At 45.6% G+C, this 4,095-nt stretch overlaps 1 long non-coding RNA gene across 2 annotated transcripts in view; it reads left to right on the top strand.

Moving 5' to 3' along the window:
* Positions 1–4,095, top strand: part of LOC102487341 (uncharacterized) — a 100,869-nt gene that overhangs the window by 20,538 nt on the left and 76,236 nt on the right. For both annotated transcript variants that reach the window (XR_003548504.1, XR_003548503.1), the window contains exon 3: positions 848–1,029. This is a non-coding gene — a long non-coding RNA (uncharacterized LOC102487341). The remainder of the gene's footprint in view (positions 1–847; positions 1,030–4,095) is intronic.

Genomic DNA, 4,095 nt, shown 5'->3' with positions numbered 1-4,095 from the left:
GCTACAGGGTGCATGTGCTCACCAGAAAGATAGAGAGAGACAAAGAGACAGAAAGCAAGAAATCACCCCCCAGGGGGGATGGCCATGCCACAATCCCCTCTCCTTCATTCTCCTCTCAGGATTTTGGGCATGCACGCACACGTGCCCAACGTGAGTTTAGGCTGCCGGGTTCAGGACTCAAACTGCGGTCGACTGCATGGTAGTCCAGCAACATAGCCATTACGCTAACTGCTGGTCCCTGCCTCCCCACCCCCACCCCCCCCGTTTTCTTTCGTCCCCTATTCTTGCCATCATAGGTACCTGCTGTCATCTGGGAGTTTTCTTTTCTTTGGATCAGCTTATTATGTATAGAATACAAACATGTATTATTCGGATGGCAGGCCATGTATCTTTGCTTCACTTTATAAATCATGGGTATGTTCTATTGTTATGGAACAAATGCCTGCCTCCCCTAAAGTGGAGTCTTTGCAGAGCAAGGCTCTTACATCTCCAGGAGCTCTTTGCAGCCGTGCTTTGCTGCATGAGACTTAACGAGCTGCAGGTGCAGGACACCCAGCGTGGAAAGGCTGCCAACAGCCAGATCAGGACCCGTGATGCGTTGACCTCCCTTCGCCATCCTGTCCTCCGCACTGTTAGTCCCTGTGGAATAAATCCTGCCCTCTTCCCCTGCTGGCATTAATACCAGAAAAGGTTCAATTCAAATGGGTATCAAGTTGGTATATTTTTGGAGACACCAGTAGGGCTGTTTTCAGTGTCAGACCAACTGCCAGTATTGTGTTTGCATTTTATCTCTCACTGCTGTCTTATTCAGGTTTTTGTTTTGTTTTGTTTCATTTTTATGTTTTAGAGCTGCATGGGTGAGTACATCTATGGCATGCTGATCACACTTCTAGGCTGAGCGGAAGAATGATGAGCCAAAGCAGTGCTGACAGTCTGGGAAGCCAGGTCAAGTCCTGCAACCTGGAGCTTAATGGAGAGAAATGCCAAGTCCAGCACACGGGCCCAAACCAGTCACACAAGGACATCAAGGTAAGGGAGCCAGCCCGGAAGTCTGGGAGAGATTCTTGAGTTGCAGGAAACTGCGGCCTTGAGGTGGGGGATGGCTGCCAAGAAAGTGAAATCTGGGTGTGTCAGAGTGAGCAGCAAACAGCTCTCTTCTGGCAGCATGTGCTTGGGGGCCTGTGTTGCATTTTCTTCACTACACCTGACAAACAAGGATTGGGCTGGGGAGAAAGGTCAGGATGGCAGGACTGAAACAGGGTCTTGAAATGTCATATCAATCTCAGTGTGGGAGCCTACACACTCCAAGCTCAGATAAGCCATTATTTATTAAAACATGTTCCAACACAATTTACAGAAGCTCAACTAGCAATGGTTACATGGTAAAAACATGACTATCTCATAGAACACGATGTCTGGAGAAAGGCCACGCCAGGGTGAGCAGCAGTGGTTTAATGATACCCTCCAAGGCCCAGGCTCTTTCTAAATTTGTGTTCTGCATCCTTGGCATCATGAACGCTCATCCATAGGACTGTTACCTCATAGGATCAAGATGATTGCCATTGCTCTGGGCATCATGCTCTCATACAACCACTTTCAAGGTAAGGCGAAGTAAAAGGGACAGAGCTAATTGACTGTCCTTCTATCAGGAAGCAAAAGTATTCCCAAAAGTTCTTAGTACACTTCCTTTTATATTTCATTGGCTACATTATATCTCATGTCCATCCCTTTAGCTCTTTATTTTCAAAGACTAGACCTTATCCCAGGAACCAGGGAAGGGGTCTTCTTTCCTTGACTCTATTGCTGCCTACCCATAATGAAACAAAACTGGCATTCTCTTAGCCCAGAACAAGATGTGTGAGGAGTAGCAGTTGGAGTTGTATCTGCTAGTGGGCATAAGCTCACTCTTTAGACATGAAAAAAAGGTTTGTTTATGAGGCTCCAGAGGCAAAATTTAGGCGAACACTGTGCTAATTAGTAGAAGGTATGAGGAAGCCAATTTCTGGTAACTCTAGTGAGAGTTCACAATTTCTAAATAACTGTGATTATCCAGAAATAGACGGGGGTGCTTCAATGGAGATGCGAAGCAGAATGAGCATCCACCTGGTCGGGACAGTAAAGGGGATTTTTGTACCAGTGGGGGTTGAGAAAGGTGGGACAGAGAGCAGGCATTTATCCTGAACTCTGAGGTTCCTTCCAACCCTGAGAGCTTAGGATTCTAGTAATTACTTTTTCTTCTTTGAATGTTCATTCCATAATTATGCTAATTGGAGATAATATTTCTAAGTGGGATGTAATTTCAAGTTGAATGGTATTTTTTTATCTTGAGCATCATTGCACAAGATTCAGTTTGCCTTGGACTTGGGTCTATACTTTGTTTATAGCTATGACTTTTACAAGGACAAAGCAAGGAAGGACACACTCTTCCTTGAGTTACGGATGACATACCCATGGCCACTAACTGGCATCTTCAGCGCCAATTTCCGTGGCCCTGAGAATCTTGTTAGACTAAGCCGCACTGAGGCAGAGGACCAATGGGCAGAGGCACCCTCTTATAACTCAGAGTTTATGCTCAATAGGGTAGCAGCAACCTAACATGGGTCAGGGGGTCTAGGAGACAGGGTGAACTGCTCAATTTCCCTCTAAATGAGAGATTTCTAATGGGTTCTAGTGTTCATGGAAAACACGTTCTCCTGTCTACCGGCTCTGAAAGTTTCTTGGACAATACTCTCAATGTCTTTGCTGTCACTTAGTAGAAAGAAGGAAAGGCCTCCAAATAGATACTCTTGGGCCACTCCCTTTCTTCTCCTCTTTCTTACTGCTACTACCTGGCATAACCCAACCATCCAGTTGATATTAGAAGACCCTCCCTGGTCTCATACTTCGTCATTGCTGGAAAGACCATGAACATTCATTCATCTGACCCATAAGATTCTCTCCTCAAGGAACTTGGAATTGGGACGTGGAAAAGCTAGCCAGTTTCTTGTAGATGTCTGATCATATGAATAGGTCTGATTGCCACTTTTTGCCATGGGCTCAGAGAAGCCTAAAGAAGACGTACAGAGTCTGTGTGGCCAGAGAGAGAGGCAGAGACCTTGTCTGCTGCATCTAGACACACTACCCATCCCTGGGCCAGATTTTCCTGAGGCTCCAGGGCACTTCCTTACCTCCTATTCTGTGCCACACCTCAGAGTCCACCCTGTAATTCTGTTCTCATTTCGTTTAAGTTGGTTTGCCTGGGCTTTTGTTGCTTACAGGGACCTAAGAGAGATTCCATCTTTAGGACAGCCTGACAGGAAGCTAATAAAAAAATTTAAAAGAACTTTACTGTTTTTTCCACATACAAAATTATAAATGTTCTTTGCAAAGAAAAATATAAATAAACATATGTCTTAGAATATGACGAGTCCCACGGTGACCCCTGTTACGGTGATTGCTCTCAGTAGTTTGGGGGTGAGAGTGAGGCGTGAGCATGAATGGGCCAAGCCGGGCTTACTGGGCTCCTGCCACGGGCTCCACGTTGTAAGCATTTCATCTGGATGAATCCCTTTACTCTTTACAGTGAGGCGAGGACTTAGGACTAGCACTACCCTCATTCTGGAGATGAGGAATCTTGGACATACAGGAGTTACAGGGAGAGGCAGGATTTGAATCCAGATGATCGGGCTCTGAGCCTGAAGTCTTAACCACAGACTCTCATTTTATTACTGCTGCTGTTTTTGTTATTTGTTGCTGTGTAACAGATTACCACAAGCTTAGGGACTTAACTATACACATCTATTGTATTAGACACACATTTTCTATGGGTGAGGGGTCTGGGCATGGCTCAGTTGGGTCTTTTGCCTCAAGGCATCTTGAGTTCATAATCAAAGCTCCGAAAGGCTAGGAATCATCTGAGACTTGACTGAGAAAGGATTCCCCTCCAAGCTCATGTGATTGATGGCAGGATTTGGTTTCTCGTAGGCTCTTGTTTCTAAGGACCTCAGTTCTTTATGACTGTTGGCTCGAGGGCTTCCTCTGTTCCTTACTAAGGGGGCCACTTCACCGGGCAGCTATCAACACAGATCTGGCTTCATCAAACCAGTTTCAGAAAGA

The sequence above is a fragment of the Tupaia chinensis genome, unplaced genomic scaffold, assembly GCF_000334495.1.
Source record: "Tupaia chinensis unplaced genomic scaffold, TupChi_1.0 Scaffold000091_1, whole genome shotgun sequence".
Taxonomy (NCBI): Eukaryota; Metazoa; Chordata; class Mammalia; order Scandentia; family Tupaiidae; genus Tupaia; species Tupaia belangeri.
Note: the sequence above shows the minus strand (reverse complement) of the source record. Positions and strands in the feature narration are given on the sequence as shown.